The following is a 13812-nucleotide window of genomic DNA, read 5'->3' on the forward strand; positions in this document are numbered from 1 at the left end:
TCTTTTTTGAGCTCAAACACTCTTAGAAGTACTTTAAGTATTTTGTTGATTTGTTTTTGACACTTACTCAGCATTTAAAAATAATATTTTTGAAACAGCTTCGCGCCCCCCTTGGAACGGTATGGCGCTCCCCCAGGGGGGCGCGCCCCACAGGTTGGAAATCACTGCATTAATAATAACAATAGAATTGATGTAATCGAATTGTGGAGGAATATGATTTTTTTAAGTAAATCGAGTTGCTGTAAATCATTGTGATGCTAGACAATATTAGGGATTGTTCTTTTTTATATCGATAAAATTTTAACTTTTGACTCTTTAAGGATCAGAGATATGGTCTAGAAGTGTATTAGACCTACTAGCAAATTGAATTTTGATATAAGATAAAACTGGTCACTACTGACGAGCAAACTATTAAATAAATTTTATAAAATGTTACATCTGTATCGATCAGACATGTGGACTGTATAAAAAAGACTCTACTGACTTAATTTCAAATGCCTTTTATATATCAGTGGTACAGAATTTATAGAAGAAAAATGAAACTCTACTGACGAGCAAACTGATAAAGTGGATCTCTCATACTATAGTGAATTTTTAGTTTGCTCGTCAGTAGAGTCCTTTATATCTCCTGTTTAGAATAAAACTTGTTTTTCTCGATGGTAAAGTTCTTTTTATTTCAGCAAATGATATTTTGCCAAATATTCTATATATATTAAGCAAACTGTTTGAAAGATACAAAATATATCTCATCATCACGATAAACATCGATTCTTCATGTAGATTAAAATTAATTAAGGAACTGTCTGGGGCGATAAAGTATTTGAAAATAGCGTGTTATATATATATATATATATATATATATATATATATATATATATATATATATAATATCGAACAAATCTGTCTTACACATTTATCTCACCTACACAAAGTAGCTCCAGGATCCTTTGCTGCAAAAAAGCTTTTTCTATTTATTCTAAAGGACAAAATCTTCTATTTATTAATTAGGTATTTAATACATCTGATTACCTTATTTTTTTAAATTTAAAATAAAAATGGCCCATTTTTTTGAAATAATATAAAAAAAAGATCCAAGTGATTTTTTCATAGTTGATATATTTAGTTTTATATTAAAAATAATTTTGTTATTATTTATTACACACTGATTGGGATTATTTGACTAAATTTAGATACAAATACTTTTTTTTGATAAATATTATTTATGTACAAAGAAATATTTACAACTAGTAATATATATTTTTATTTAGGGAGGTCGTTAATATGGATGTCTTCGAGTTTCCATGTTCCCAAGGGCTCAAATGCTTCCAAATTGATAAAAAACAATTCTCTGAAAGTTTTAGCTCTTAATATTAACTTTAAGGTAGTCCGCACTCCAATCAAAGTTTCTATGGAAATAACATGGGTAATATTCCATTTATTTTATAATTTAGCGACAAGTGAATCAAAATTTTGAGAAGAACATAGTATTTGCATAGTATTTTGATCATAAATGAAAAAAAAATACAACAAAAATTTGATATATTTCATAAAATAAGTACTTACTTAGGAAGAAGAACCAAAAAACTTTGGTTGGAATCCGGACTACCTTAAAGTTACTATGAATTTGTGTCCATTTGAGCCTCTGGGAGTAAAAAAATTCGAAAACATCCACATCAAGGACCACCCTATATATTATAATATATATATACATACGTGTGTGTGTATGTGTATGTGCATTTCTATCATTTTATCAAAGTCCATTACACACGTTAATAGTTTTTCAAGTGTCTCCTTGAAGTGTGCTCGAACTAAACAAGCAATTGACCACTACTGCTCTCCATATAAGAATCCTATTAGACGAGTCAATACTCTATTCCGGCCCCAAACACTTAGGGGTAGTATTCACCTCTAAATAGTTTGAATTTTGATCCAAAAATTGAAATGAAAAGTCTCCATTCCTCTCAGCAAACAATATGGATAAAATTGAATTTTTCTTGAAGCACTCTTGAGGGAAATAGGACTCATGGGTCCAAGATTAATATGATCCGTTCATTTCTTGGATTGTTTAAAGAATTTATTTGTGAATTTCTACGTGCCAAATCTGAAAACAAACAAAAACATATTGTTAATTTCGGTACACGCAATTTGTTTCATTTTGACTATTTAATTTTCAAAATCCGTTCAGTATTTTTGTCAAAAACGTGTACAAAATTATTCAGCACAAAGGGAGATCTTGAAGAACTTCATAGAGGGGATATTTAATTTTTTAAATCGGTTAAGCCGTTTTTGATAAAACGTCGATTTAGTGTCGAATTTTGACTCATAAACACATATACATAGTTTTTTGGATTTTACTATGAAATTTAAAATGACTTGAAACGTCGAGAAAACATAAAATTAGCAATAAATGTCATAATATTAATTAACTTTCTGTAGGGTAAGTTATAGTAATCGTCCAAAAATCGACGTTTTGAAAATTTCTGAACATTTTGGCATACCTCAGAAAAAATGGATGTGTGTGTGTATGTATGTATGGATACAATTTTTTGTCCACGTTTTCGGGCGTACGGAACAACCGATTTGAATGGTTCAAAAATATTCGATTCCTATTGATAAGGAGATGTGCTGATTAGTTTTTGGCAAAACAGGTCCAGCAGTTACGGAGATAAAGAGCAAAGAGTGCAGAAAATAGAAATCGAGTTTTTGAGAGAACGGCGCATCCGATTTGAATGATCTAAAAAACATTCAATTAGTAATGATTGGGAGAAGTGTTTATTAGTCTTTGGCAAAGGCAGGCCAAGTCATTTAGAATTTTTGTTTCAATTTTTTTTTTCAAATAAAAAAAATAATTTTTTTTTGAATATCGAAAATAATTCAGATTTTATTTTTAATTCTGACTAAAGTTCTAATATACTTTAAACAAATAATTTCAACTTTGCAATTCAGTTTATATAATTCTTATAAATATTAGACAATATTTATAATAATCTATTTGAAAACATTCAGTATTCCTCGAACATTTCGTTATGGTACGGGAAGTTCCAGCAATTTGCCTTAAGGCAAGATGCCATACACCCCACTAGTTTCATATTAATTTCTTCTGATGCTATATGTGTTCTTTTGAAAATTATTTTAAAAACATTTGCTATAAATTCTGGATATAATTCTTATTCAAAAGTTACAACTTTTTTTCATTATTAATGAGATTTTAAGAGCTTCTGAACATTATTTCAGAGAGATAAATTTCAAAAATATTTCTGAGAGATAAATGAGTAAGTTGTTGTATGATATTGAACTTTAAAATATGAAATTTCGATCACGTCTTTTATTTCGAAAATCGAATAAAAGTCTGAACTTATGCAAATATGCAAATCTTTTCGAACTGTGGGTGTAATCTTTTGAGGAATAATAAATTTGTAATATATATATATATATATATATATATATACATGTATATATTATAGAATTTTTCTGAATACGTCGTTAAGAAATATTAGGGTTTAACTTTTCTTCGATTCGTATTCATATGCAAATTAATATTTTTGCAAGGGATGACGATGCGAATATTCTGCATTTTAGAAACGTATCTTCATTTCCGACGTATATAATTTTCATTTTTCACTTATTTATTGACAAAAAATATTTTTTCATAAAATAGTCAGTACGTATGTATATTAGCTCTTACACAATAGATACCCCTAGGTCCCTCAGGTTTAGAATTACTAATCGATGTTAAACTCCAATCTTGTACGAATAACGTAATCAAAAGCTCGTTTTACCAAAGGGAAAAAATCACAATTAGGCTCCTATTTTCCATCTAGTTATCTAGTCCAACGGGACAGCCTGGTTCGATTTTAGGTACTATTTTAGCATATTGCTGGTACTTTATCCCCATCCACAAAATGTGCAACAAAATACCTATAACTATCGAATCATTCGCAATGTTTGATCTTTAATAAGTTACCCTTTGAATACCCCGAATAGCCGAATTGTAACCCGAACGGTTTAAAATTGATCCATAATGGGTGCAACGGTGCATCGTGGCGGATGATGATGATGATGATGATGATGTTGAAATGATGATACGGCGCCAAATTGAGGGATGACAGCAAAGGGGTTGCAGCTATTGGAGCGTAAGACATCACTCGCTGGGTGATCTTTAGGCATAAAGACAGGTCCATAATAGACATTGGAATAAAAATTGTGCAAATTCAGAGTGGTGACCCATTATTCCAAATTTGAAGTCCTTCACCAAATGCTAGGAATGAAGGTCGAAGGAAGGTCGAAGGAAGGTCGAATTTTGAATCCACTTTAAAAATTTGGATTCAAAATGACTAAATAAATATAAAATTAGAAAAACGGATTTTTTTGCCAACATTTGATTTTTTTTAAAAGTCGTTTATGTAAAAAATGAAACCTTGTCAGTTGAATCCGATTAGTATGACGCCGGATATATTGACAACCGCTTAATATGACGTAATCGCACTAGGAATTTGGTTTCCATATAAAATTCCTTAAAAAAACAGCTGACTAGTCGGATATATTGACATCGCTTACATTGACATGTCGCTTACAATGACCCATTTTTGCAAAAAATATGTCCAATTATAATGACCGACATGATTTTACATGATGTGGCCATGTCTACAAAAGCAATTGCTATGTCTTTTCTGCACAATAGCACCAGGGACTGTTTTTACAATAAAATTTTGTAAAGAAATCAATCAAAAATTACTGATTACTTTCATTAAAAAAACACCTTTGTATATTTATGGGTAGGGTAGACTAATTATTAATGCCCACCACGGATATCTCATAAACAAATAAAATTAGATTTTTTTTAACAATTATATTTGATAGTAGAGGGCGAAAAATGTATAAATTCATAACCAGTCATCACCTTTATTCTTATGACTTTGCTATCAGAAGATAAGCAGCACATGAGTGGGATAAAAAGGACCAGCAGAACCATTACTTTGGCAAAGGTGTAAGCAATAAAATAGTAAAGTTTAAAAAAAAGCAATTTTACAAGAGATTAATTCAATAAATTGTTATTCCGGCTCTTATGATGAATATTTCTGACCAATAGCAGATCAATGTAATATACTGGGTAGTCTTTTTAATAAATGTACCCACAGAATTAATATTTTGCATTGGTTCAATAATGTAGCGTAAAATGCCTTTAAAATTTAATAGAAGAAATTGCATCTGTTCACCCACTGGTCGTTCCACTTTACCCCGTATGTGAGGTAAAATGGGTCAGATACCAAATGTTTAAAAATAGTAAAAAATATAATATTTATATAATTAGGAATTATGTACGTATGTATGTAAGTTTTTCTGAACATAGTTCGATAGATGCTTCTTTGATGTATGTTATGTGTTGTTCATTGGGTTTAGACAGTATAATTACCGTAAGTCAAATTGGACCGTTGTGCCCCCGCCCTACCCTATGTCAATTTTATTTTATATTAAATTTTAATGTGTCATTTTTATTTTTGATTAAAACGTTTGTATAGGCTTTTCTTTTAAATTACTGAAACATGTAACATATTTGGATATTAAAAAGTTATTCTTCAGTACGCTTTTAATGACGACCGGTTAGTATGACGAGATTTCGGCGTCCCTTCGATGTCATACTAAGCGGATTCTACTTACTTAATTCGGACTCAGTAATTTTTCATCCCTCGCAAAATGCATACATTTACAAGGGAGAAATTGTACACCCTTTAACAAGGAGTTAATAATCAATTCACATTGTTATTTTCCAAACGAGAAGATTTTCAAAATGGGGCTGTGGGGGAGGCAGCAATTTGGAACATTAGAGTTTAAATATTAACGAGAATTTAAATGTTACTATATACATGTATAATGAATTTAGGTATTTTATTATAACAGATATAAACTAGTTGTAAGTGGCATTTTGTCTTAAGTAAAGGGGAAAAAACTCTCTCATATGGACTTGTACTATGGCAAATTGTAATTTTTCGAGTACTATGTTATCACTACTGCTTGACATCAATCTGGCCGAAATGGGCATTAAACATCAAAAGTATTGGTGTAGGTACGTTCGTGTCTATTTTCGCGAAATGTTATCTTATTGGTATCTCGGAGGTGAGTGCAAACAATGTGCGATTATCTATTATCTACGAGAAGATAATCCGATTCTTATCTCGGTGTTAAAATCAATTTCCTTCTGCGTACACAATGCACTTAATTCTCTCACTCTCATTCATCCTCTCACCTTTTTTAACGGACTGAAAACACCTTTTGGCAATAATAAATACTAAAGCATTGATATCCAAGATGAAAAAAATTGGTAAAAAACAGCTCTTTGGTAAATAAGATTTATTCGAAATCGACATGTTTAATGAGAAAGCTTTTGTGAATATTTATAAATTTTTGTTTGAAATACATACACACACATATATATACCCATATATTAGGGTAATCCTTAATATGGATGTTTTCTAAAAGTTTTAGCTCTTAATATTATTAACTTTGAGATAGTCCGCACTCCAACCAAACTTTCTTGATTTTTCTTCCTATTTTATGAAATATATGAAAATTTTTGTTGTAAATTTTTATTTATGTTAAAATAAGCAAAAACAATGTCATTCTCAAAATTTTGATTCACTTGTCGCTAAATTATAAAACTTTTAGGGATTTTTTTTATCAATTTGGAAACATGTGAGCTTATGGAAGCAAGGAAATTCGCAAACATTCATATTAAGGACTTGAATCCATATAAGGAATTCACGTTCCTGCAAACAGTGAACTTTCGAACCCTTTTTTAGTCTTGTGCAAATATCTTCAAATTTATATTCAATCACATAGTATTATTATATATAGTTGATAAGCTTATAAAATAACCTAATCTATAGTATAAAAAGAAGCAATAGGTGCCATTATAAAAAAATTCAAAAATTTCCATCAAAGATAAAAATTCAATCGGACGATTCAATTCATGTCAAAAAGTAACTTTTTGTACACTTTTTTAGTTCTGTGCAAATATCTCAAAATTTATATTCTGTCACATAATATTATTAAATATAGCTAAAAAGCTTACAAAATTACGTATCCTGTGGTATTAATAAAATATATTTGTGCCATAATGAAATATAACGAAAATTTCCATCAAAATTCAATCAGTGCTTCAATTCATACTTTATTTAACTATAACTTTCCGGACACTTTTCTACTTTTAAGCAAATATCTCGAAATTTATATTATAGGGAATTACATTATCATACATGGGAGTTTATAAAATTACCTAAATAATGGCATGGTAAATGGAATTTTACCCATGTTATTTCCAATAGAAACTTTAGTTGGAGTGCGGACTATCTTAAAAGTTAATATTAGGAAGTTAAAACTTTCAGAGTTTTTTTTTAACAATTTGGAAGCATTTGAGCCCCTTCGGAGCAAAGAAATTCAAAAGCATCCATATTAAGGACCGCCCTAATATATATAAAATTAAAACTGCCCGATTTTAAATAACCTATCAAAATAAAATTAAAACTATGTGTACAATTGTTGAGTTTCAAATACTCAAGAAAAGTCCCAACGTTGTGTTTCTGACCTAAAGCGACGCGTCGTCCTGGGTTGCTGTGAAATTTGGTAAGACACGGCCTGGTAAATTTGCAGATAGCAAACTCTTTTGAATGATAATTTTTTTTTGTAATTTTTATTATATACTTTAACAGTTGTACATATAGTAATCATAATTTCCTTCATTACTGTATCTCATATGTCCTTTACCATGTTTCCATGTCCATCGTTGCTAGATACTTAACCAAAAATCCACCTATCAATCTGCATAAATGCGTGTTAAATATCTGTAGGTGACAAAATCCATCTCATTCATCTCATTCATCTGATTCATCTGATTCATCTGCATCCTCTCGTTTTCCATTCTTTTCAAATCTAATGCCGAGATAATATCTCCTAATCCTCGAACTGTAACCGAACGCCCGAGGATAGTGTGCGGTTAATGTGGCCCCCTTGGTCGTACTTTACACATTCCCATTGTTGTCACGATAATAATAATAAATAAATACTAAATACTTTTTCAACAGATTTTTTTTTCTCGAAACGGATTCCGGGACTGAGGGCATTTTTTTCGAACGGCGGCCGGACGGATCCGTGGCCACAAATAATATCGGATTATGGGATAAAGGATATAGGAATAATAAAGAAATTTATAATATATATATATATATATATATATATATATATATATATGTGTGTATATATTAGGGTGGTCCTTAATATGGTCATTTTCGAATTTCCTTGCTCCCAAGGGCTCAAATGATTTCAAATTGATAAATAACAATTCTGTAAAAGTTTCAGCTCTTAATATTGTCTTTTAGATAGAGCGCAATTCAATCAAAGTTTTGTTTGGGATAAATTTTGCTTTAAAGAAAACACTGGACACAAAGTAGAAATTCGGGACTGTCCCGGTCTCCATAATAATAGTTGAAAAATTATAATTACTAGAATTCATTTGACTCGTATATATAACACTGTTTAAGCACATAACATCATAAAAAATATCATTCATAAAATGCCAAATTGCAATACGTAAATTTTCCAGGCCAGATTTTGCCTATTTGAACCGCAACCTGGAGAGACGCGTTGTTTCAGGGTAAAAACACTGCACTGGGACTTTGGCTTTTTCTTCATATAGTTTTAACATTTTATCACAATTTTGTAATATAATATATAACAGGTTAAAATTTTAACATTTATTATTATTATTGGCAAATATTAAGGTAATAATGATACATAGAATATTTTTTTATTGCTTCGGGAATTAATATTTTTTTTAATTAAATTATTGATCTATTGTTTGCGACGATTGTGAAACATACACGTTCGGTTTTGAAGTATAATAAAAACAATACATTTTTAACATATTATAAAAATATATAAATAAAATATATTTTATAAAAAAATTATCTTCAGCTGAATATGCATAACAAAATTAAATAACTTTACAACAATAATTTGATAATAGTTTTGAGAAAAGGGATTTTTTCAAACGAAAGTGCTTATTTGGAAGCAAAATGAACTTGTTTAGAAATTGTATATATATATATATATATATATATATATATATAATATATATATATATATATATATAAATATATATATATATATACAAATTGAAATGTTTGTTGAAAGCTTGAAAAGCTCATAATAGACTGTTGATGCATCTGCCCCATTGTTCGAATCACTTCAGAAATATAAATGTATATTTGTATTTGTATATATACATGTATATATATATATATATATATATATATATACATATATATATATATCTGATCTGATGGTTATTTGTTATTTTTGTATCATTATAAAATCTACTGCTCATAATTTGACAATGGTCTTTTCAAAACTTCTTATAAAAATATTTATTCACATTGTAACAAACGGATTAATATACAAACGATATATATATATATATATATATATATAAATATAAATATACAGTAGACATTTGCTATACCCTAAGTATATCGGTGGTTAAAATAAATACCCAAATGCAAAATATAAAAGTATAAATATTTTTCTTACATATTTATATTGTTTTGTTGAGTATTATATAACGAATTCAATGGTGATAAAAACCCCTAAAAATATCATTTATTTATTGTCAACGTTTTGGAACTATATACGTTTCATCTTCAAAATATCTGATCTTGATTGAAAAGTGAACAAACAAAATCAATGTAGTAAAAAATAAATGAAAATTTAAAGAATTTTAATACAAATGATAAAATTATAAATATTATATCACAAACATATTTTTTCCTCTCTGGCAAAAGCACAAAATTTTCCTTTCTCAAGTCGAAAATCAAATTATTACTATTTCCAATAACTATGCGCCATCGCAAAGTCAAAAATCACATATCCCTTATAGTTGCACCCTTATAGTTTTTTCGCCCTATTGGCAAGTCGTCGTTGCAGTAATTAAATTTCGTCAAATGGGAATAACGAGCATATTTTCGGGAAGTAAAATATAATCGCATTTTGGATGTTGTCATTGGTCGACATCGGTGGGAATATTTGACAAATTGTCAAGGGATGAAGGTATAGAGGGATGGAAGTTGTAGCTTTTGGATTTATTTTGTAGATTAGAAAGGGACTTAGTATTTAATAACAAATAGTTTTGTTTGTAAAGCACCAGCTTTTTCTTTATTTATGCCAAGTATAATGGATTTGCTGAAGTTTTTAAAAATTACAGGTTTTAACTAGGTGTAAGTGGCAGTTGGTCTTAAGGCAAGTTGGAAAAACTTCAGGATATGTGTAAATAAAAGACTAAATAAATAATAAGAAATTTCAAACTATTAGGCATGAAAGCTGAAATTTTGACGTCGATTACTATACGTATTTGCTAATTAATTTACCATCTAGTAACAATAATGAACAATAACATAAAATTAAATAAAAAGGGTAAAATAAGGATATAATTTTTATTATCGATTTTTGTCGATTGTTATTGTTGGTTGATTTTTCCATTCGTAGGCCTACTAGGAACATATAAAATTTTAAAGTCTTTTATATTTTATATCCAAAGTTCACGTTTTGCCAAAAAACATAAGATTTGGAGTTTATCTCTATACAGATCAGAGACATGGACTCTATGCAAAGTCACCAGAAGAGTATTCAAAATGTGGTATAAAAAAGATAAAATCTTTCTAGGTAAGAATTTTCGCATATGATAAGGAAAAGAGGATGCTGGTCAACCTCAATCTGGAAAAGGACTTTGATAAATTATATCAAAATGTAGGAATGCTTAATTTGTTTAGAGATCTATACTGATAAGCAAATGGAAAAATTAGATTATGACTCCGTACAGATCAGAGGTGTGGACTCTAGGGATGATCAACATAAACTTCCTCTAGGCTGGTACTGGACGATGAAATAGAATTGAATTTAAAAATATTGCTAGGAATTGGAAAGAAAGAAATCTACTGTCTTCAGAACCATATTGAGAAACAAGTGGTAAAATAAAAAATGGCTCTGATGATGAACGACTTACCAGAAAATTGAATGTTGAAGTACCCGACAGAAGAAGTTTTTCAGGAATGAGGTCTAAATAAATGTTTGCTGCGAGTGTTAAATATATTTTCAACCTCCAATCTTGATCAAAACTAAAAAAGGACTTGAAGGGACTTGAAGGAAATCGGATCGTATCGACTGACAAAATAATACTCGGAGAGCTAAAGATTTCATAATCCGGCGCCAATATGACAGATGTAAACGAAACTCTTCACCGAATCAAAAATAAAAATAATAAACTCAAAAGAAAAAAGAAAATGAGATTCAATAATATTCTAAGAACCCGTATGGGGGCACAGGGAGGGACTAGGAATAATATAATTAATGGAATAATTCTCCAAATAATAGGAATATTTCTCCAAAATTTTAAAATTATCATACAAATACATGGCAGGAATTTTATAGATTTGAATATTTTTTTTAATATGGGTAGTACTATATATAAATAGGATCAATATTTTATTGTGTGTGTATTTACAAATATGGCATATGGCATGGGCTTAGTCAATTGTAAAAAGTCGTCGGTGGCCCCTAACTGCGATAATGTGTCCGCCCTGGGAAAAGGGGCCCTTCCAACAAATTCGGTACCAAATAGGGCGGCAATAATCTCTACCAATAATAGAAACTCGTATAAAAGTCTATATATATATATATATATATATATATATATATATATATATATATATTTTGATGAGTTATTTAGAATCGGGCAGTAACACCAAGTAAAAAAACTAAAGTAGTTTTGAAATACTTTATTTATCCAAATTAAGCCAAATTTTAACTTGGTGTTACTGCCCGATTCTAAATAACTCATCAAAATATATATCAACACCAAACTCACATATTTCAATATATATATATATATATATATATATATATATATATATATATATATAGGGACATTTATAAACTTATATACCTAATATACGCTTACTTCAATATTGTTATTATGCTTAGGACATCTATTTATTTTCTCTAAAATATTCATGCTTTTATCCATTGTCTTTTTTATTTTTTTCATTTTTTCCACAAAATCATTCGAATAAATTGTTCGGCTGCAAAAGTGGCTCGTCTGGCGTCAATTTGATGACTTTGCAGAAATTTTTGCAGCATTTGCAATATCCGTTTGCACTTTTGCACAAAGTAACAATGTACACAACAATGGTAATAATAATAATGGTAATGGTAATGGATTGTTAGATGCACTTATAGTTAGAAAGACTTAAATGGGGCCACTTTAGCGACAATTAATAATTGTTGTAATTAACACGTTGGATGAATTAATTGTGTAAAATGATGGATGATGATGATGGTATAATGTACACTGAGGGTTGGAGGAAAAGAACATCTTGAATCTTTTCTTTACCATCTCACCAGAGTTTTTTTTCCTGTCCATTATATTTTGTTATTGATGAATCGACAAATTTAATCCGATGAAATTGTATACGAGTCCATTGAATTCTCTATTTTGGGTTTAGGTTTTTATTATTTAATTCTGTCACGGGTTTATGAACGATTTAAGCTGTTTTGACTGCGACTAACGATAAAACTTTGACACTTTTTTATTTACACTTGAAATTTAGAAAAAAATTATATAGACATCCAACCAATTTAATAAATGAATCTTATAATGTGCATTATAATTATAAAAAAATATAATAACTATAAACAATAAACAAACAACGTTTAAATTCGAATGGTACAAAGAAAAATAATATGTCGGATACTTTTTTAGTTTTGTGCAAATATCTTAAAATTTGTGTTTTATCATAATATATTACAGTATATGTTTAGAAAACTTATACAGTTTTCCAATTTACTGTAGTATCAGAAATATCAACTTCATATTGAAAAATCACAAAGAATTTAATCAAACTTTGAAAATGTCGAAGCGTTGGGAGTCGAAAATTAATAATATATATTGAATTTTTGAGTTTGACTCAAATATCTCAAAATTTGTATTATATTTATATTTATTTTTTTGGTTAAAAAGCTTATAAAATTTTCTAAATTATGGCATTGATATAAAAATATAGTTTCATATTAAAGAATAATTAAAAATGTTATCAAATATACAAATTCAATCAAATAGTCCAACATATGTCCTGGTATAACATCAAGGAAAGTAACCTTCCGGCCACTTTTTTAGTTTTACGTAAACATCTCAATATTTTTATTTTGTCACAATATATTATTTTGTCACATTATATTATTATAGTGCCTTATTAAAAAATCGCAAAAATTTTCATCAAACATAAAAGTTCTTTAACATCAATAATATTAGGACCACCACTGGGCGGCCTGATATGCCCTTTATATTTATATTAATCAAAAAAATTACTAGATGTCATATTTATAGACAGTTGTAATTACTTAATGAAATAAAAAAAATGAAATAAAAAAAAAACATAAAAGTTCAATCAAATGGCGTATATAAAAGAAGTATAGTATACAGAATATATATGTATATATAAAGATGAAATTTCATTAAATCAAGGGTTGTCTACTAATAAAATCTTATAGACTTGTTGTGCAAATAAAGAAGTAACATAATTATGGTCAATGCACCACCAACCCTTTCATCCCTTTCTTTATCCGAACGACAAACACAAATGTGTTTCCTGGTAAATAGAACTGATTTAATATCAGTCGAAATGTTGAAAATATTGTCCAGTAATGTTTTTATCATGTCGAATTTGATTTTGAGGCATTTTGAGGTGTTTAGAAATACGAATTTGTGAA

Source organism: Ctenocephalides felis, unplaced genomic scaffold, assembly GCF_003426905.1.
Source record: "Ctenocephalides felis isolate EL2017-DRISC unplaced genomic scaffold, ASM342690v1 CF-g0.4_SCAFFOLD_01604, whole genome shotgun sequence".
Lineage (NCBI taxonomy): Eukaryota > Metazoa > Arthropoda > Insecta > Siphonaptera > Pulicidae > Ctenocephalides > Ctenocephalides felis.